General features: G+C 52.3%; 2 long non-coding RNA genes across 4 annotated transcripts; both read left to right on the top strand.

Annotated features, from left to right (window-relative positions):
• The first annotated feature begins 228 nt into the window (after positions 1 to 228).
• On the top strand, positions 229 to 1,086 carry LOC119329089. The gene is made up of 2 exons (XR_005159284.1): positions 229 to 748; positions 818 to 1,086. It is a non-coding gene; the product is annotated as an uncharacterized LOC119329089 (long non-coding RNA).
• A 1,084-nt stretch (positions 1,087 to 2,170) lies between these two features.
• On the top strand, positions 2,171 to 5,189 carry LOC119329076. Of its 3 annotated transcripts, none has more exons than XR_005159282.1 (7): positions 2,171 to 2,291; positions 2,464 to 2,557; positions 3,166 to 3,228; positions 3,362 to 3,461; positions 3,669 to 3,728; positions 3,860 to 3,958; positions 5,135 to 5,189. It is a non-coding gene; the product is annotated as an uncharacterized LOC119329076 (long non-coding RNA). The 3 variants fall into 3 exon arrangements; XR_005159283.1 differs by lacking the exon at positions 5,135 to 5,189 and adding an exon at positions 4,069 to 4,513; XR_005159280.1 differs by lacking the exon at positions 5,135 to 5,189 and having other exon boundaries at positions 3,860 to 4,513.
• The last annotated feature ends 16,564 nt before the right edge of the window (positions 5,190 to 21,753 follow it).

The following is a 21,753-nucleotide window of genomic DNA, read 5'->3' as shown; positions in this document are numbered from 1 at the left end:
ATCTTTGCCATCTGGCAGCAGATGGCAAAGAGGTGGGTAGGGGTCCAGTGTTATAACGGCCTGTCAACCCACCTCTTTGCCATCTGTCAGCAGATGGGAAAGAATCTTTTCCGTCTGTTGGCAGATGGCAAAGAAGTGGGTGGAGCCCAATGGATAACGGCGCTGTAACGGGCCAGTAGCCCCACCGAACCAACAACACAAGCTAATCCAATCCAATCCCCAATTCCTTCCCCTGCTCGTCTCCCAACCAACGGAGCCCAACTCCGGCACCGATCTCCTCTGCCCCAGCCACTCGGCCTCACCGGCGCGGCGGCCTCCTCTCCCCCATCCACGCCGCCGACCTCCCTCTCCTTCTCTCCCATGGCGCCGAAACCCTAGCCACGGCGACCTAGCAGCAGCAGGCAGGACGAGCCCGGCCATGGCCATGGCCTCCTCTTCCCCTCTGCCCTGCCACGGCCGCCGCTCCAGCCCCTCCTCTCCTCTCCTCTCCTCTTCTCTTCTCTCCCAAGGGAGGGGAGGGGAGGGGAGGGGAGGGGAGGGAAGGGAAGCCAAGGACCTAGATCAAGCGGAGCAGCGCCCAGATCCGCCCGCAGCGGCACCGGCGATCTGATCCGCGACCCTCCTCGAGGTCGGCCATGGAGCGCAGCAGCAGCCATGGACGGCGACGCCCGAAACCCTAGCTAGCCCTCAACCTCCAAGGACGCACGCCGGCTGCTCTCGGTGGGGAGCACCTCGACGCCGGCCAAAGGTACGTACCAGACCTCATCTATTCCTCTTCTGGATTTCTTATCTGATCCGCGCAAACGCATTTGTGCAGGCCATCACCATCCCCATCACCAGCATCCCGCGTGCGTGAGTCAAGGAGGAAGAGGAGGAGGCCATCGCCATGCTCAGATCCATAGCTCCTCTTTTCTCTTCAATTTTGTCAAACTTGAATGTGATGAACAGGGTCATGATACTAGTGCTTGAGTCATGATACGCACACCCCAAACCTCATCATCTTCATGCTTGCAACTTGTAGGTAAAAACACATTTTATTCAAACTAATTCAGAATGGTCGTCGGGGGAGATCCACGGTTGATCAATCACATGGAATGGAACTAGTACACACTGGAGAGAATATATACGTCATCTCCTTGTACAAATTACTCGAATAGTAAAAATTGAACTACAGAATATATATGAACTGAAATCAACACTTGTGGTAGCAGCAGGTCTCAAGGCGCAGCTCATCTTTTTGCTGGAAAAAGTCGAGCGTGTGATATGTTACTACCTCTGTACACTAATGTAAGATGTTTTGCAGTTCAATTTGAACTATAAAAACGTCTTATAATAGTGTACAGAGGGAGTATATGTTATATTACCAGCAGGGTAATGTTTTTTTGCTTCCCCTGTTTCGTCTTGTTGAGATAATTCACAATAGTACAAATCAATCCATATTATACCGCTCATGCTAGCTTAGCTTAGCTTAGCTTAGCTGCTCTCCCAATATATATTCTGGATATGTTATCTGATTCGCGCTGTTTTTTTTGTTTGTGCGGGCCATGAAAGCTGCTCCTTGCCCGCCATGACCACCCTCTCCCTCTCATGGAAGGTTTTTTGATTTGATCTCAAATTGTCCATTCTTATGTGTTAGAGCAGCAGCAGCAGCAGTAGGGTTCCTTGGTGGATACAGCAGCAGCAGAAAGAGGACACCATGGTGGGTACAGCAGCAGCAGGGTTCCTTGGTGGATACAGCAGCAGCAGCAGAAAGAGGACACCATGGTGGGTACAGCAGCAGCAGCAGGGCTGCATCTTCAAGGTCAGCAGCAGCAGCGGTTCGATGGACGGTGATCCCTTCTCCACCTCTCATTTCATATGCAAAAGGGCAACCTGGTGCATGTAGCTCCCGCTTGCGCAGGGTCCAGGGAAGGGTCCGACCACTTTGGGTCTATAGTACGCAGCCTTTCCCTACATTTCTGTAAGAGGCTGTTTCCAGGACTTGAACCCATGACCTCATGGTCACAAGGCAGCAGCTTTACCACTGCGCCAAGGCTCCCCTTCTTCTCATTTCATATGAGAGCAGGCAAGATTTTCCCGTCTCAACCTCGGCCCCTCCCCTGCGTGGAGGCGGCAAGATTTGTTTGTTTTATGATTTGAACTCAAGATTAATCCTCTTCTTGTGCAGCAGGAAAGATTTCATCCCTACAGCAGAGGACAAGGGCCTCACTTGATCATGCCTGCCAGTCAAGGTCGCAACCCACGGAGGGGGGACGCGCTGTTATTCGGCATTGACTGCGCAAACCGCCACGGTGAGCTACATACCACATCTCCTCTCCTTTCTCTACCACACCATGCTGCTCTCTGCTCTGTTTCATGGCCATCGATCCAGGGAACAACTGGCTATTCACTGCTTTTATGCTTGTGTGTATGTGTCCTCTCTTGCTCCAGTGTGACTGATTTGCGTTCTTCAATTCCTTGCAGCAGGAAGGCACCCTCTATGGACGGGGATGACCATGATGTAGGGGAGGATGAGGACCGGTACATTGAGCTCGACCACGACGGGGCACCGCACAAGGTAACTGCCCCCTACTCTTCTCTCCTTCTTACCACTCCTCTGCTCTAGTCCAATTTCTGCAAATTGCAATCCATGGCACAGTGCACTAGCCTCAACTCATTTGCTAAATGATGTGCAGCTCATGGTTCCTAAGGTTGTGTAGTTTGCGACTCAAACCACCCAATTTTCCTCTCCCTCATTTAGTTTCACCGGAGGGATATTTGTATTCAAGCATTGCATGTACCAAGTAAATTAGTTGGCATGCTATTTTCTTTTAGGAGGAGATTTATCAAGAAAAAAAATAAAACCAGAACTTGCTTGGTTACTTGGCAACAACCAAGCATATGCGTGTGCGTGTGTGTGTTTGTGTGTAGTCATCATCTTAAGTTTGGACAAGTGAAGTGGTAGGATCACATCTGCATGATTCATGTGTCCACTGTGATTTGCACTGTTTAACTCACCTAAAATATTTGTTTTTTTGGTGATGGCGATCACTTTAAATTAACCATATATCAAATGTACAACTATCAATGCATCTACTAGGGAGTTTGACACGGGATTGCACAAACCTGAACCTGCTCGGTTCAACATTCAGATGCTGAACATGGCATGCTTCTTATTTTTTGCAGGGCATGATGTAGTGCCCAGGATGTCTTTGAATGGCTCCTAGGATGGGATTGAACCTAGTTGAGGTACCACTGCATTTCCTTCTTCTTCAATTGTTTGTGCCCAAGTGTTGCCATTTTCTTGAGATTCTTTTTCAATTGCTTGTGCGCAACTGTCGGAATTTCTGTTTTCATGGTTTTCTCGTTACCGCATGTGCAGGTCCTTGGGAAATCAGGCCCTCCTGTTTCCAAGATCATAGGCTTTCACAAAGACAAGTATACCAAGGATGCCATGGAGAAAGATCGTCTAAAATAACAAGGTATGTGATAAAATCATCCTGCTTGGGTAAATTTGTCGTCACACCACAACTGAAGCTGAGTTGGAATGCTTAGAACAGAGCCACGTTTGAAAGTGTGCGACATCATATAATTTTGAACTGAAGCTTCCTTGTTGTGCGTTAACAAACATGTTATATTGTTGATTTGCAAGATCATAGGCTTTCACATATCATGTTTCAACTTTGCAGATCATAATGTTGTACCGAGGGCATAAAGTTGTATCCAGGATGGGCTTGCACCTGGTTGAGGTAGTGCTGCATTTCCTTCTTCAATTGTTTGAGCCCAAGTTTTAGCATTTTCTTGAGATTCTTCTTCGATTGTTTGTGCGCGACTGTCAGCATTTCCATTTCTCATGGTTATCTTGTCGCCGCCCATGCAGGTCCATCGGAAATAGGACCATCCTACTTGCAAGATCATGGACTTCCACAAAGACAAGTATAACAAGGATGTCAAGGAGAAAGAGCATGTAAAAACCAAGGTATGTGTGTTGTGCCATCACTACTGGCGCTGAGTTGAGATGCTTAGAGCACAACAAATATATTCCATGTGTTGGCTATTATATTTGTAAAGAATTTTGTTTTTCTCAAGGGAAGGGAGGAGTAAATGAGATGGTGGGATTGACTCTAACCTGTCAATCTGCTGGTTTTGATGTCTGTAGTATGTGTTGTTCAGTTGCAACATAAGACATGGTTGTGCATGTTTTGATCCTTGTTGTGGAATCGAAACAACTCCTTGTATAGTTTCTTTGATTATTACTGCCAGTATTCTGCCTGTGAGCCATGGTGTTGATTTCAAGTGGAAGAACCGCTGTCCGTTGTTTTCAGGGTCCAAGAAGTATGTTTTCTTGTTTTGATAGGTAGAGCCATGTACTGCTCACGGTGCAGCTCACCATGACATGACGAAATTGGTTGACTTTGACTAGTACCCCCTCTGTAAAGAAATACAACCTAGCATTTAACCTAGGATAGCTCTAAAATGACCTATACTTAGCATTTTTCCTCCAAAATGACTTAATATGCTTAGCTAGCTTAAAAATGACCTATTTAATCTAGGATAGCTCTAAAATGACCTATACTTAGCATCTTTTCCTCCAAAATGACTTAATATGCTTAGCTAGCTCTAAAATGATATAGTATGCTTAAGAAATGACATATTTTAGCTCCTAAATGACTTCATATGCTTAGCTAGCTCCAAAATGAAATAATAACCTTACTTAGCTTCAAAATGACCTATTCAACCTAGGCTAGCTCTAAAATGACCTATACTTAGCATTTTTCCTCCAAAATGACTTAATATGCTTAGCTAGCTAAAAAATTACATAATAAGCTTAATTAGCTCCAAAATGACCTAAATGACTTCACATGCTTAGCTAGCTCCAAAATGACATAATAAACTTACTTAGCTCTAGAATGACCTTAGCATGTTTTACACCAAAATGACTTAGTATGCTTAGCTAGCTCAAAAATGACATAATAACCATACTTAGCTCCAAAATGACCTATTTTACAGATATAAGTTGCATCATAATAATCTTCACATTTTAGTTGCATCATAATAATCTTCACATTTTAGTTGCATCATAATAATCTTCTTCTTCTAGTCTTCTTCTTCTTCTAGTCTTCTTCTTCTAACTTTCTTCTTTTCCATTTTACAGATTTGCTTAAGATCACGGAAGCTTGGGTTGATGGAGTGCTTGTATTTAGTTTTTGTTTTGACCTTGTGAAACTTGCTACCTATAGATGAAACTGTGTAATATTGATGAAACTATGTATATGTATGGATGAAACTTGCTACTATTGGTAACATGTGTTGGATACATATGTGTTCATGACTATTGGTAATATGTGTTGAATATGCTATATTGGTCATATAAATATATTTGTGTTTGATTTATGTGAAAATGAATTGATATAAGAAAAAACAAAATTAAATGAGGCAATATAGTCACTTTGCCATCTGCTGGCAGATGGCAAAGAGCTTTGCCATCAGCTGGCAGATGGCAAAGAGGCCACGTGTCATCTACATGTAACATTTGGCCTGGCCTATTTGGGCTCTTTGCCATCTGACAGCAGATGGCAAATCTCTTTGCCATCTGCTGGCAGACGGCAAAGCATTCAGCCTTTGCCATCTCCTGGCAGACGGCAAAGAGCCTGCAGCCTTTGCCATCTGCTGGCAGATGGCAAAGTATGCCGTTAGCCTTCTAACGGGGCTAACCCTGTTAAGAGGCTTTGCCATCTGCCAGCAGATGGCAAAGCCACAGGCTCTTTGCCATCAGCCAACAGATGGCAAAGAAGCCTTTACCGGTAGGGTTTCAGACGAACTGTTTGCCATCTGTTGGCAGATGGCAAAGCCTTTGCCATCCACCGACCATGCCTTTGCCATCTGCCATGGCAGATGGTGTGCCAGATTTTCAGTAGTGCTCGTGGTAGATCAACTCTTGTAATACTCATATCATCAAGGTCAATCAAGCAGGAAGTAGGGTATTACCTCCATCGAGAGAGCCCAAACCTAGGTAAAACATCGTGTCCCCTGCCTCCTGTTACCATTAGCCTTAGACACATAGTTCGGGACCCCTTACTCGAGATCCGCCGGTTTTGACACCGACAGCAATCTCGAAGGCTGAGAAGAGGGCCGACAACTTTCGGAGCAAGTGGGTCATGATGGATGCCAAGTGTGTCCACCCCCGGTTGACGCTGCCAACGGAGGTGCCCCAGCCTAACGAAGGGTGGTTTCGCGCGAAGCTTGCTGACGATCAGGGCGAAGTTGGTGCTGGAGAGGATGAAGCTGACTTGAAGCAGGCCAACGCAAAGGCGGCGAAGCTGATGGGGGCCGTGCTCTTGAGGGAGTTCCTGACGCAGTGGGTGGCTCCGCTTTAGGCACACTCACGCCCCCTATGGATGCTCGGGGACGCAAACGACAAGCTTCGCCTGAATCCAGCAGCTTTGGCCGATGATGAGATGGCCTCAGCTCTTTGCCTCTTGGTCGGAGACGACCAGGAGTGTCCGGCTGGGGCCCCTACCCCCTTGTTCCTCTGCGAGGACAGGGCACAGGTGGTGGCTGCTATGCCCACCTTTGACGGACGCGGCCTGGTGCCGGCAGTGCTCCCTGTGGTCCAGGGGGCGGTGACGCCGGTGGACGTGTCTTCGAGCGACTCCCGCAGAGGAGGAGAGGAAGAAGAAGAAGGAGAAGAAGAGGAGCGCAACTCGGAGGCGACCTTTGAGGGGACGTGGGAGACTTCTCTCCCGCACAGGGCCGACATCCTCCGCACCTTGCCAGACGACGACGAGGCCGACACCACACAGGAGGAGGAGGATCCGCCCGTGATCCCGAAGAAGGGCAGGTCGGCACTGATCTCCCGAGAGGCCACTTCTGCCCAGGAGCCGCCTCCAGCCCTTCTGCTGCACCTTCCCCTGCTCCTGGAGCCCTTGCGGCTGCGCCCCGAGCCTTGAGGCTCTCGGGCTTCAAGCTCGGCAAGAGGGCGGTGAACTACGCCGCGGTAGACCAGTAAGTGTCCGTGCTCCATCCTGTTCTTGATTATGCTACCTGAGCTTAACGTTCCCCGTCGGTTGGTTAGGCTGCCAGCTGCGGTGAAGAAGAGGAAGGGGGACGCGGTGACTCCGTCTGGGGAAGACTTATCTGCCGCGGCTGCTCCTTCATCCGTGGGGAGGGGAGGCGACGACGTGCGCACCTCTCCTGCCTGGTCATCCTCACGAGGCCTGGAGGAGCGGCCTGGTGGGGGCCCAGCCCCCATGGCCCTGCTAGCTCCGGAGGTGCCGATGCCTGATGCTGCTGGTGAGGTAGCCAAGGCTCAGGAGCCCCCAGTCTTCCGAGCGTGGTTATGCTGCCGCCTCCTCCTTCTGCGCTGCTGGTTTCTGGTTCTTCTACCTCCTCCGATGTCTTGGAGCATGCCCTCTCTGGGATGGTCCAGCTATGAGAAGACCTCCAGGGCGCCAACTCCCATCTAGTAGCCGGGCGCCTAGAGCTGGTTTTCGTCTGCCTTCATTCTGATGCCTATGTCCGAGCAGCACTGGGGCGGGCCGCGATAGCCTCTGAGAAGGAGAAGCAGGCTGCTACCCAAGTCGCACCTGCTCGCGAGGCAGCGCTGAAGGATGCCGCGGCCGCCCAGGACCGCCGCAAGGTACTGGAGGCCGAGCTACAGGATCTGCGTGACAAGCACGCTGAAGAGGCTTGTGGCTGCCAGGTGGAGAAGCAAAAGATGAAGGCTTGGGAGGACGCCGTCAGGGACCGCGACGTCGAGTTGACGCGGTTGGCGGAGGTGCAGACCACTGAGCGCGGACGGCTGGAGACGCTGGTGCAGAAGGTGAAAGCGGAGAAGGCCAAGCTGGACGCCAAGGCGAAGGTCCTGGCCGAGGACCGCGTGGCCTTCGCACTCCTTGAGGAGAGGTCTCACACGGCGCTGAAGACACTCTATGAGAAGGGCCTGGAGAAGCCGCTGGCTACCGACAAAGACGGCCCCGCCCAGCTGCTTTCCTACTTGGTCAATGCACTTGAGGAAGTCGTGAGCGGCGTCGGCCCCATGGCAGAGGATGTCAGCGTTCTGGTAACGAGGGTCCCCAGACTTGCCTGCCTGCGGCCTGCGACGTGGCTCAAGTGGGGGCCCAGTGCAGCCCAGCTTCATCAGCTCAAGCTCAAGACCCTCGCGAGGGGCCAAGCCTCACGGGGCGGACGACAGGAAGCTTCCTCAAGAGCAGCCTCATCAGGCAGGCTTGTGAGGAGGCGGAGAGATCAAGGTAGGGCACCTCGAGAGGAGCCCGTGACGCAAGCCATGACGATCGAGACTAGGCGGGCACCAGGCGGGCGCTGGCCTGCGCAGTGTCCTTGTTTCCCCTTTGGTGCAAGGGGGGCAAGCACATGCCAAGGCGTTAGGCAAAGGTTACCGTTTCTGTGCAACAAGACCAAGACCAGCAGAATGGCAGGATGGGAGTCATCGTGGAGCCCAGGACAGCGTCACCGCCAGAGTCTTTGACAGTCGAAGACCAACTTTAGTCAGGATAAGTGTACTAGATGTTCCCCTTTAAAATGGCCAATTGTTGGCGCCCTTCCCGCTCATTCTTTGGGAAGAGGCCCAGGGCCTCCCTCTATAAATAGGACTAGCCACCGCAGTAGAAGGGGGATGGGATCCAGATTGCGCGTAGACTAGAGAGAGGCGATTGAACTCACCCAAGCAGTTCATCGCACCAGCTCAAGAACAACCCCTTGCGAGGTTGTTCTCCCTTTGTATTGTTCATCATCAGTCCCTGAGGCAATCCACCACACCACACACTGAAGTAGGGTATTACACCACGATGATGGCCTGAACCAGTATAAACCTCGTGTCCCTTGTGTGTTCTTCTTTCTAGCCTAGATTCCTTGCGAGGCTTCGGGACGTGAGTTGGTAGGGGAAAGATCTTCGTGCGCACCCTAGAGTTCGAACCTCAAGGGTCTGTCGGGACCCGAAATCCGACATTTGGCGCGCCAGGTAGGGGTGCGCCGGAATCTTTCTTCCGCTGTTCGCGTGTGATCTTCCGTCGTATCCATGGCTGACGTTCGTCGGGTTCGCACCGAGCGTCGGGCTGCTCTCGCCACCCGCGTCGCCCAGACGGCGCCCGTCGGTGGACGCCCCCGTCGTTCCCCGTCGCCTGCCGCCAATGCCGCCGCCGGCCCGGCGGGGAACGAGTAGCAGGCCTCGTCCCTGCATCCTTCGGTGCGGCCGGAAGGCCGCACCGCCACCCCGTCGCTGACTCCAGCCGGTTCGTCATCGCACACCCGTCGCGCCCCCACGGACGTGCACGCTGCGCTACTCCTAGCGTGTGAGCTCCTGCACTACCGTCCCGTCGACAACCTCTATGAGGACTGGCTCGCCTGCATCACCGAGCTCGTCAGCGCTGCAGGGGGCTCTCCTATGCCATCTCTCTCGCCGCCTCGCCCTCCATCCTGCGCAGGAGGCGTGGATCAAGAGGTGCCTCCGCCACCTCCTCCCCAAGAAGGCGCCTTGGCTCCAAGGCGCGCAGCCCCAGGACGAGACCCACCGCGTCCGGCGCCTGCACAACAAGAAAGGAGCTGCCAAGAAATCCCTCGCCCTCAAGAAGGTGCCCGCGTGCTCCTGGCACCGGTGCGCCATGACCGCATCCCTGCGCCACCACGTCAAGGCCCCGCGCTGCTCCAAGAGGCGGCGCGTGGGAATTTCCAGGAGCAAGCCCAGCACTAGCAAAGGGCTTCGATGGCCACCGCAGGCTTCCGCGCCTTCACCCCCGAGCTACGCAGTGTCGCATGGCCAGGCAAGTTCAAGCCTGACCTGCCCCCTCGCTACGACGACACTGCAGACCCCACGGAGTTCGAACAGCTCTACAAGCTGGGCATCGAAGCTGCCAACGGGGACGAAAAGGTCATGGTGAATTGGTTTCCTATGGCGCTCAAGGACGGTGCCCGCACCTGGCTCCTGAACCTGGCCCCTGGCACGATCTCCTCCTGGGACGAGATGCGTACTCGCTTCATCGCCAACTTCCAAGACACTCGCGACCGGCCCCCAGCCATGAGTGACCTATGCCGCATAAAGCAACAGCCAGGAGATACCCTACAAAAGTACATCCAGTGCTTCAACAACGCTCACCTCAAGATCCCCAGGGTGACTGAGGAAGCCATCATCTCAGCCTTCTCCGATGGCATGCGTGACATCAAGATGAAAGAGGAGCTAGCAATCCATTAAGACCTGTGCACATCCCTAGAGCTGTTTAACTTGGCGACCAAGTGCGCCAGGGCTGAGGAAGGGCGCCTCTCCCTTCTCGAGCTTCCGGTTGCCGATCCAGAAGAGAAGAAGCCCAAGGTCAAGGACGTGAAGCGCAAGGGAGCTGTTGTGCTCTCAGCTGAACCAGACACCAAGAGAGGCAGGGATCAACCCGAGTCATCCAATGGCATCCGGTACTGCGTGTACCATGACCTCCACATCCACAACACCAACGAATGCCAAGAGCTCAGGGCCGTACGAGATGGGCGGATCGGCCGACGCCCCGAGCGCAACGAACGGGGCTATGGCCGAGGAGGAGGAAGAGGTGGAGGATGATGGGAAGACCATGGCCCTCGCCAAGGGTGGCGTGACCGACCTCGCGATGACCATTGGCAGGACCAGCCTCGCGAGGGAGGTTGGAGGGATCAGCCTCGTGAGGATCGCCCGCACAGCAATGCAGGCCTCCCTCCTCTGCCACCACCGCCAAGGAGGAATGAAGACCAGCACCAGGACGAGGGGGCTGGGAGCTTCCAGGAGCCGCGCGCAATCGCTCGCATCCTGGGCGGCGCCCAGGCCCCAGCCTCACATCGCATCTTCAAGCAGTTTGCTCGCGAGGTGAATGCAGTCCTCCCCAAGCTTGAGGCCACGCTCCCTCTCAGGTGGTCTGTGTGCGCTATCACGTTCAGCTCAGCGGATCAGCTCAAGTGCGTAGCAACGGCCGGAGTCCTCCCAATGCTTTGTTCCCCAGTCATCAGCAATGTGCAAGTTACCAGGACCCTCATCGATGGCGGAGCAGGACTCAACGTCCTTGAGGGAGTCCCAGACTAGGGGGTGTCCGGATAGCCGAACTATCATTCTCGGCCGGACTCCTGGACTATGAAGATACAAGATTGAAGACTCCCTCCCGTGTCCGGATGGGACTTTCCTTGGCGTGGAAGGCAAGCTTGGCGATACGGATATGTAGATCTCCTACCATTGTAACCGACTCTGTGTAACCCTAACCCTCTTGGGTGCCTATATAAACCGGAGGGTTTTAGTCCGTAGCACGAACAACAATCATACCATAGGCTAGCTTCTAGGGTTTAGCCTCTCTGATCTCGTGGTAGATCTACTCTTGTACAACCCATATCATCAATATCAATCAAGCAGGAGTAGGGTTTTACCTCCATCGAGAGGGCCCGAACCTGGGTAAAAACATCGTGTCCCTTGTCTCCTGTTACCATCCGCCTAGACGCACAGTTCGGGACCCCTACCCGAGATCCGCTGGTTTTGACACCGACATTGGTGCTTTCATTGAGAGTTCCTCCGTGCCGTCGCCATCAGGAAGGATGCATCATCCCGTCTTTAAAGACGACACTGTTGCTAAAGGAGCTTTGGCTATCGGCCAAACTCTCCGGCTAGGTGGTTTCCTTATGACCGCCTGTCCGGCCACCGCGCCGACGATGACTTCTCGGGTCATTGAAAGCAATCTTCACATTAGCTCGGAACTCATCGAGCAGTTAGATCCGATGGAGCTCTCTTCCTTGAACGAGCTTTTGGATCGCATCGCCGTGCTGGGAGTCGCTACAGACTACGATCAGATTGGACCTAAACCCGATCTGAGAGAGATCAACTCTCCCCAGGCTACCCACCATGTTGTCGTGGTCGAGGAACAATACGGTGACCCTTCCTCTATTTTAAGGACTAGCTATGTCCAGATTCCCGATCCCTCCATGATGGATTCCCGCGAAGGGGAGGACGTGACTCAAGCCCTGAACCTAAAGTCAGGCAGCGGGCTAGACGCATTGGACAACATCCAAGAACCCAAGCTTCCAAGTTTGGAAACTTCTTGGCCCCTGAGTCGTAGAGTGGACGGGGTTCCGGATTTAATTCCACCCGCCCACCCAAACTTAAGCGATCTATCCGTGAGGAGGACGCGATTTCATTCTTCCGCAATAATTGCACGGACAAGGGAATCCTCAACGCCGTAAGTCGTCGTGACATTAGACACTTTGCTGACTTGGCGTACATAGTATGAAAGTACTGTGAGATGGAAAGCGCCTGGAAAACCGAAATCAATTTTTGGGACAACCCGGCCCTGAATACAACCCCAGTCCGAAATAAAAGGGTGCATCATCGACATGCATCTGGGTTAAATACCAAAAAGCAAAAACCCTCTATAGGGCATGCAACCGTACTGGAGGGATGGCTCAATGGACCCTACAAAATTCATAGTACAGAGGGCGCCACTCCAACTCATAGCCTTAGAGCATGTTGGATACTACGGTAGGTGGCCAAAAGTGGCGAAGAGCTTCTAGCTCCAGAGCATCAGCCCAAGGATACCAGTACGGTATTAACAGTCTTCGAGACTTTTGCATCAAATAATATGCGGAAACGAACACTCCGCAGCCTTGCCGAAGTCTACCAAGTAGCAACAATAAATCCATGGAGTGACACGGCTATTACCTTTAATGCCAGTGACGAACCTAAATTCCGAACAGCCTGAGCACCAGCAGCATTGGTCCTCAGTCCAATATTGGACGACTTTCGCCTTGCCAAGGTACTCATGGACGATGGCAGCGGACTGAACCTCATTTACGAGGAAACCCTCCGAAAAATGGAAATAGACTGGAGCCGCATTGAGTGAAGTAGCACAACCTTTAGAGGAATAATCCCCAGTCGGGAAGCATGTTGTACAGGAAAAATCACACTGGATGTGGTGTTCGGCACGCCGGATAATTGCAGGTCTGAGGAGGTCACGTTCCAAGTGGCCCCATTCAGCAGCGGATATCACGCTCTATTAGGGCGAGAGGCATTCACAATTTTTCAAGCTATACCCCATTACAGGTACATGAAGCTCAAAATGCTCGGGCCAAACGGAATCATCACTCTTGCTAGTGACCCGGACATAGCACTCCGTGCCGAAAACAAGACAGCCGCACTGGCCCTGGAGGCACTATCCGAAGCCCTAGCGGCCGAGGAACTCACTATGCTGCGCTCCACGGTCAATAGGGACGATGTGATACTCGATAAGAGATCCAAGTCCACCTCCTTTAAACCAGCGGACGAAATAGTCAAATTCCAAGTCCATCCAACGAACCCTACAAAAACGGCCTCCATTGGGGCACAATTAAACCCTGATGTAGACGCTGCACTACGAGAATTCCTACGTGAAAATTGGGACATCTTTGCCTGGCACCCTTCAGACATGCCAGGAATCCCACGCCGGCTGGCCGAGCACAGCCTAAACATCATAAAAGGATTCAAGCCAGTCAAACAGGCTCTTCGGCGTTTCTCCGAACCCAAGAGACAGGCCATGGGAGAGGAATTAGCCAAATTATTGGAGGCCGGATTCATCAGAGATATAAGACATCCGTACTGGCTAGCAAACCTGGTGATAGTACCAAAGAAGGACAAATCTTGGCGCCTATGCGTCGATTTTAAAGACCTCAACAAGGCTTGCCCAAAGGATCCTTTCCCCCTCCCCCGCATCGATCAAATTATCGACGCTACCGTAGGACACGATTCATTGTGTTTCCTCGACGCATAGTCCGGCTACCACCAAATTAAGATGGCAGAGCCCGACCAGGCCGCAACGGCATTCATCACCCCGTACGGCCCATTATGCTTCAATACAATGCCCTTTGGGCTCAAAAATGCCGGCGCAACATATCAGCGCATGATTCAGACATGTCTGGCAATCCAGATCGGCAAAACAGTGGAGGCATACATAGACAACGTGGTCGTCAAAACCAAGCACGTCGAAACTCTAGTAGACGATTTGAGGCTCACGTTCGATAATCTCCGAACATATGACATTAAGCTCAACCCGGAAAAATGTGTTTTCGGCGTACCAGCCGGAAAGCTCTTGGGCTTCATTGTATCCGATAGAGGAATTGAAGCAAACCCAGCTAAGATCCGAGCTCTGTCACAATTGGATATCCCAAAGGACCTCAAACAAATACAAAAATTGACGGGATGCGTGGCAGCTTTAAGCCACTTTATCTCCCGTTTAGGAGAAAAGGCATTACCCCTTTAGCGCCTTCTTCGACGCACCAAACACTTCGAGTGGACGGATGCTGCCACGGCCGGACTCAAAGAAATAAAAGCCATATTGGCAACAAATCCGGTCTTGGATGCGCCCAACATGGGCGAACCAATACTATTATATATCGCAGCAACTCATCAAGTTGTAAGCGCGGTACTCATTGTCGAACGAGAAACGGACGAACACAAGTTCCCCCTTCAAAAACTAGTTTACTACGTGTCCACTGTCCTGACTCCATGCAAGTCACGGTACCCGCATTATCAGAAGATAGCGTATGCGGTGTTCATGGCATCCCGGAAGCTGCAACACTACTTTCAAGAGTGTTCGATAACAGTAGCCTCCGAAGTACCTCTTAATGACATTATAAACAACCGCGATGCGACGGGCCGGATTGCCAAATGGGCCATTGATCTCCTCCCGTTCGACATAACCTATAAGCCACGGTGAGCTATTAAGTCGCAAGTTTTGGCCGACTTCATCGCCGAATGGACTGAAGCCGAACTCCCTAAAGAGTACGGCGCATATTCCAACTGGATCATGCACTTTGACGGCTCTAAAATGTTGGCTGGTCTGGGGGCTGGCGTCGTCCTGACGTCCCCAACCGGAGACACGGTTCAATACGTACTCCAGATAATTTATACGGACTCCAACAACACAGCCGAATACGAGGCCCTTCTACATGGCCTCCGGGTGGCAGTCTCCATGGGCATTCAACGTCTAGAGGTGCGCAGGGATTTGAACCTCGCGATATCCCAAATAAATGGAGACTTCGATGCCAAGGATCAGAAAATGGCAGCTTATCGCAACGACGTCCTAAAAATGTCAGCTCGGTTTGAGGGGCTCGAATTTCACCATATAGCCCAGGATAACAACCAGGCAGCAGACGTATTGGCACGCATTGGCGCAAAGCACGAAGCCGTCTCCCCCAACATCTTCCTAGAGAGGCTGTTCAAGACATCCGTACTATGGGAGGGGGAATCCGGAAATAATAATCTGGACCCAACCGCACTGCCCGACACCGAACATTCTGACACAATCAGCGGTTCTACCAACGAAGTAACATCCTCAGCCCACGTAATAATGGCAGGCATTGCCCCGTGGACGGAACCATTCCTAGCCTACCTAACCAGGTAGGAACTTCCCGAGGACAAAAACGAGGCCCGCTGCATAGTGCGGCGATCTAAAGCCTATAAGGTCCATGAGGGAGAGCTTTACAAGAAAAGCACAACCGGAGTCCTTCAAAGGTGTATCTCCGAAGAGGAAGGGCGGAACCTTCTGGCCGAAATTCATGCCGGACTCGGCGGGCACCACGCTGCAGCCCGGGCCCTTGTAGGCAAGGCCTTCCGCACAGGATTTTATTGGCCGACGGCCCGGGAAGATGCTCAGGACTTAGTCCAACGATGCGTCGGTTGCCAGCTCTTTGCTAATCAAATCCACATGCCACCCACCGCCCTCAAAACTATACCCATAACCTGGCCCTTCGCAGTCTAGGGGCTTGACATGGTTGGACCCCTTAAAGGAGGAACCCACAAGCAAAGATACCTACTGGTCATGGTGGATAAGTTCACCAAATGGATAGAGGCCAAGCCTGTCAAGACGGCCGAATCCGGACCGGTAATAGACTTCATATCAGGGGTCGTACACCATTATGGCGTCCCCCATAGCATCATCACTGACAACGGCATGAACTTTAAGGCCGACGAGGTTAAACTCTGGTGCAAAAACATGGGCATCAAACTCGACTATGCTTCAGTCCATCACCCTCAAACTAACGGTCAAGTTGAGCGAGCAAATGGTCTAATCATGAGCGGCATCAAACCCCGATTAGTGCGGTCCCTTAAGGAACCTAACACGCACTGGGTGGAGGAGCTCAACTCCATATTCTGGGGGCTGCGAACCACTCCAAATCGCACGACCGGATTTACACCATTCTTTATGGTATACGGCATAGAGGCAGTTCTGCCCTGTGACATAATTCATGACTCACCTTGCGTGCGCATGTATGAAGAAAGAGAAGCCGAGCTTGATCGGCAGGACAGTTTGGACGCATTAGAGGAGGAGCATGACGTGGCAAAAGCCCGTTCCGCATTCTATCAACAGCAAGCTCGAAGATATCAAAGCAGAGAAGTGCGGGCCAAAACTTACAATGTTGGCGAGTTAGTTCTACGCTTGTCGGACAAGAAAAAAGACAAACTCAAGCCCAAATGGGAAGGTCCCTTTATCATTTACCAAGTCCTGACCGGTGGAGCGTACCGTCTGCGAGATGCATCGGATAACCGACTCGGGCCGAACCCATGGAGCGCAGCCCGTCTCCGAAGATTCTATGCCTAGCGCTAGATTCTGAGTTCGTCTCCTTCCTCCGTCTATATCTTACATATTAGCTGTCTTTTGTTTCTCTCCTTCTTCCTCCTTTCCTATTATAGCCTTTGAAAGCTTGTTCGCATTGTTCGCACACACTTGACGCACTATCCGTGCTCATTATACCTGGGGGCTTCTTTAACAGAAGCTTATTTATACGGGCTTCATGCCCAACGCATGTGTCACACTTCCGCATGTACCTTTTATTCACCATTATATGCATCGATATTACTTAAGTTTTGGCCAAGCTGGGTTGCCTGGCTCCTGTGCTTACCCCTACGTTCCCGATTGTTCGGCTAGGTGGTAAAGGGAGCACCTCTGCGATTGTTACTGCCGGGTCAGCCGGATGTGTACCTTAGACTGGGTGAAGCCGAAAGCTAGCGTTCTTAAGGGAATATTCGGTCGATGAACTAAAAGACGATTTCTTACCTATTTATTCATCTGCCCCCAGATATTTTTCTGCTTTTTTCGCAGTCCGGACATGCACTTTAGGGCATGCCTCCCAGGGAAAGGAACCCCTAATGGAACTATTCTCCCTGGAAGATGTTTCTTACTAACCATGTAACATAACATAACTAGTTGGGCACTTGTCTGATAAAGCACTAATGACCCCTACGCCTGGTCTCCATGCATGCCCCGGTTCGTATATAATCGCGAGGGTATTCGGACACACTCCGATCTATTGGGTCCCGAGGTTGACGCGAAAAGGTCCGCTATGACAAACGATCTACAATCCGGCTAGAAGGCATTTTTCATGTCATCTTAAATTTCATTGTCAACTTGACTGGGCATATTCCTCTTCAATGCCATCCAGCAGGCTGTCTAGTTTACAGTCCTGTTGGGAATACTTTGCGGCCAATTCTACTTGGCCGTACACTAAGCTCACAGGGATCTCCTTCCCATCGGGCCCCGCAGGTCCGACCTCGGCCATGTGGTTTGGGTCAGCCTTCGTGTACCGCGTCTTCACCATGGCCCAGGCCTCCCGGGCGCCTTGATGTCAGGACGATATCTTCCATAAGCGGAAGCGCTGCTGTGCTCCCTGAAGCCTCTCTGCAAGCTCTCCAAGGCCTTTGGGCAGGGAGACAGATGGCCACAAGGCCTGGGCGACGCCTTTCATCACCTGCCGAACTCGTTTGTGCAGTTGCAAGAGCTCGGGAAGCAGGTCACCCGTAGAACCGGGCATCTCCTCTGCAGGACGGCCTGTGAGCATACCTACAGACATAACTCTGTTAGAAGACTTCCTCGCCGAACACTTTTTCAAAGTTCGTTCAAGCACTTACTAAAAATGCCACGTCGAAGTCGTTGATTCTCCTTAACGGAGTCAGATAGCTGGGCACGATCATCCTTTAGTTCCTCACCCAGCTGGGTGTTGGCATCTTGGAGATTATTTTTCTCCTGCCTCACCCTTGTAAGCACACTCTCGCCAGCCTTTAACCGGCGCATGAGCTGTTGCTTGTCCGGATCTATCCCGGCGCCATCTGCAATATTATTGTCAGACTTATGCACACGCCGCACTTCACAAATTACTTGTTTTTTGAAGCATATGTTACCAGAGGGGGTCTATTTGGCTTCCCCCGCTGCGGCTAGTGCGGCCTCAAGTTGGGCTTTGCACTCCTCCAGCTCCTGGGACAGTTGGGTATTCTTTTCGGTAAGACCCTGCACAACAAATGATCCTTAAATCAGTTATTCTAACTATTTCAAGTCTCAGGGGCTACTGGCATATATAACTGTCAAATCTTCTCACCCGTATGTCTTTTACATACTGCTCCGTGGCTCTGGCTAGACCATTTTGAGCAGCACGCAGGTGCGCATCTCCCGAATTAAAGGCATTCAATGCCTCTGGGGAGAAACACGCGTCACGAAGAGCTGTCCGGCGGCGCCCGTGATTCATGGCACTCTCCACCTCGGAATTGGTGGCAGATAACCTGTCGGCATCCTCTGTCGGAGGAACATCCTACGCACGCCCCGTGTTCGCCTCCGCTTCTGGACTTGGCTTTGGAGCCTGGCGAGCAGAGGACTGATTGGCAACCTCTCCGGATACAGTCTGGCGAGCGCTCTTCTTCCTGAAAAGGCACGAGCGTTAGTATTCCTCGCGGGAATAAAGCCGGGGAGTAAGGTGACGCGCTATACCGTTGCACTGGAGTTTCGATCCGGACCGCACTTCTTTTTAGCCTGCTGGGTCGTGCTGCCCCCTGTTGGCCAGCCACCGCGGGCTCGCCCTTCCGCCTCAAGGGCGCCCCCTGCGAAACACCATCAGTATACGGTGATCGAAAACACGCATGGATGGGTCATTTTCAAAGTATCGGGGCTTCGGTCTCAGTTACCTACGAGGCGGGAAGTATTCCGGGGTAATCGGCCGTAATGGCGACCAAGGCATTATCGATGCTCAGTTGATGGAAAACCCTATCGATCAGCTTCGCCGATATGTCCGGATCCTCTTTGGAGGTCGGATCGAGGAACCATTCCGGATCCTCGAGTTGTGGAGGCAGGCTGTTTATATCCTTTACGGCCCGGCGCAGTTCCTGCGCCAAAATCACAAAATGAGATACTTGACTATGGGAGTACGGTTCGGATAGGCAAAAATGAACGTCCGCTTACCCAGCTTGGAGGATTGTTCATCGAAAATCCGCCCTGTGGATTGATGCGGAGGAATTCCTCCTCTTCTCCCTTGTACAATGCGGACAAGATCTTCGTCAGATCGGCGACCGATCCCGGCCCCTTACGGCCGCAGCGGGTGGCATCATCCTCCCCGTTGAAATCCCACATGGGGTGGCCTCTATACTGGAGCAGCTACACCCCCCGCATAATGCATATGGCCATGACTCCCATCATGGTCAGTCCGGAATGAGCTAACAACCTTATCCGGCTCATCAGGTAAATGACGTCCCTGTCGTTTTCCCTCTGAGGGCTCCGTGGACGCCAACTTAGGCGTTTCTTCAAAGGAGCGTTATTGAACTCAGGGAGGCCGACCCGAACAGGGTCCGGCAGGGGGACATCTTCTATATAAAACCATGCCAAAGGTCAGTATTCGGACGCCTTCTTCGGGGTTCCGGACAGATATCTGGTCCCGGCAATGCGCCATAGTTCGGCTCCGCCCACTTGATATATCGACCCCTCTTGAGAATAGGGCACAAGACAGAACAGCTTCTTCCACAGCGCAAAATGAGGCTCGATGCCAAAAATAGCTCGCAAAGGGCCACGAAGCCCGCGATATGCAAAATGGAGGCAGGCGTAAGGTTGTGCAAATGGAGGCCATAGAACTCCAGGAGCCCCCGGAGAAACGGATGAATTGGAAATCCAAGCCCTCTTATCAAATAAGAGACAAGGCATACCCGCTCTCCTTTGGAGGGGCTGGGGACGTTCTCCGCTTGCTTTTCACCCTTATAAGTGGCGAGTCTGGCTCGAACCGGGACCATGAAGGCTGGGGGAAGAAATCCCTTGGTTTGGAGCGCCACTAGCTCACTGTGCGGGACGGAGCATCTCTCCCAATCTCCAGGCTGAGGGCTAGGAGGGCGAGAGGAGGAGCCGCGTCGACTGTCCATGATGGAATGGATTTCTGTCAGATGCGCTCTAATGAATGCTCGCGAAGGGATGATGGTGCGATTCGGATCTAGATCCTTGCCTCTTTTATAGACAGCTCATTTGCGCAGCTAGGGGGGTAAATGTAAAAATACCCTGACTTTTCACATTCTTTCAACACGTGGAAGACGACCATTATTGGGCGTGGAAGCCGAGGAGCGCAGCATTCACAGGAAGCCGGACGCTATTCAACAGGTACACATGATTTGGAGAAGAACCCGCCTTGCAATGCCGAAGACAATCTACACGTCGAACTCATCGCCATTGAAGCCTGGTTTGGGGGCTACTGAGGGAGTCCCGGACTAGGGGGTGTCCGGATAGCCGAACTATCATCCTCGGTCGGACTCCTGGACTATGAAGATACAAGATTGAAGACTCCCTCCCGTGTCCGGATGGGACTTTCCTTTGCGTGGAAGGCAAGCTTGGCGATACGGATATGTAGATCTCCTACCATTGTAACCGACTCTGTGTAACCCTAACCCTCTTCGGTGCCTATATAAACCGGAGGGTTTTAGTCTGTAGCACGAACAACAATCATACCATAGGCTAGCTTCTAGGGTTTAGCCTCTCTGATCTCGTGGTAGATCTACTCTTGTACTACCCATATCATCAATATCAATCAAGCAGGAGTAGGGTTTTACCTCCATCGAGAGGGCCCGAACCTGGGTGAAAACATCGTGTCCCTTGTCTCCTGTTACCATCCGCCTAAACGCACAGTTCAGGACACCCTACCTGAGATCCGCTGGTTTTGACACCGACAGTCCTGTCCGTCGAGACATTCAACAATCTCCAAGTGCCATATGATCAGCTTCAGCCGACCAAGCCTTTCTCAGGAGTCACTGATGGTTCCACTGTTCCGATAGGGCAGGTTCGCCTTCCAGTCACCTTTGGGCAGTGCAACAACTACTGCACCAAGCTCCTTGACTTCGATGTCGCCCACATTCGCCTGCCATACAATGCCATCCTCGGGTACCCAGCCCTGGCCAAGTTCATGGCAGTGACTCACCACGACTACAATGTCCTCAAGATGCCAGGAAGCGGAGGAGTCATCACAGTAACCTGTGAGGAAAGGGATGCGGTGTGCTCTCTTGAGCGTGCCTTCCAAGCCGCGACAATCGAAGACCCAGATCACAGGAGTGGAAGACTTCCCGAGGCAGTCCCTAAGAAGACGAAGGCTTCGCCTGGCCCAAGCCATTGGGAGGCGGGTACCTCCGGAGGCGTTGCGTTAGGACCCGCGCCCGTTCAGGGGGCGCCTCCCTCTGTCGCATAGGAAGGCACGCCCGATGCCCTCCTCGAGCAGGGCTCGGGTCTCTTTCTTGGAGAGCCACCGACTTTGCCAAGGTCACGAGGGAGGCGCTCGGGCACCACTTGGAGGCGTGCTTCAAGGTGTGTTTCCCTCAGGAAGGTATGAGGGAAGGAGGGCCAAACCCTCAAGAGTTCATTGCGAGGAACACTCAGGAGCTACAGGAGTCAAGAATCGTGCGCGGCAGCTGCCGCCTACCTGCCGCAATCCCCCATCCAGGCGAGGATGGTGGGCTGCGCGTCTGCATCGACTTGCCAGGGCTCAACCGGGCCGCGTCTCAGG

The sequence above is a fragment of the Triticum dicoccoides genome, chromosome 1B (genome assembly GCF_002162155.2).
Source record: "Triticum dicoccoides isolate Atlit2015 ecotype Zavitan chromosome 1B, WEW_v2.0, whole genome shotgun sequence".
NCBI lineage: Eukaryota > Viridiplantae > Streptophyta > Magnoliopsida > Poales > Poaceae > Triticum > Triticum dicoccoides.
Note: the sequence above shows the minus strand (reverse complement) of the source record. Positions and strands in the feature narration are given on the sequence as shown.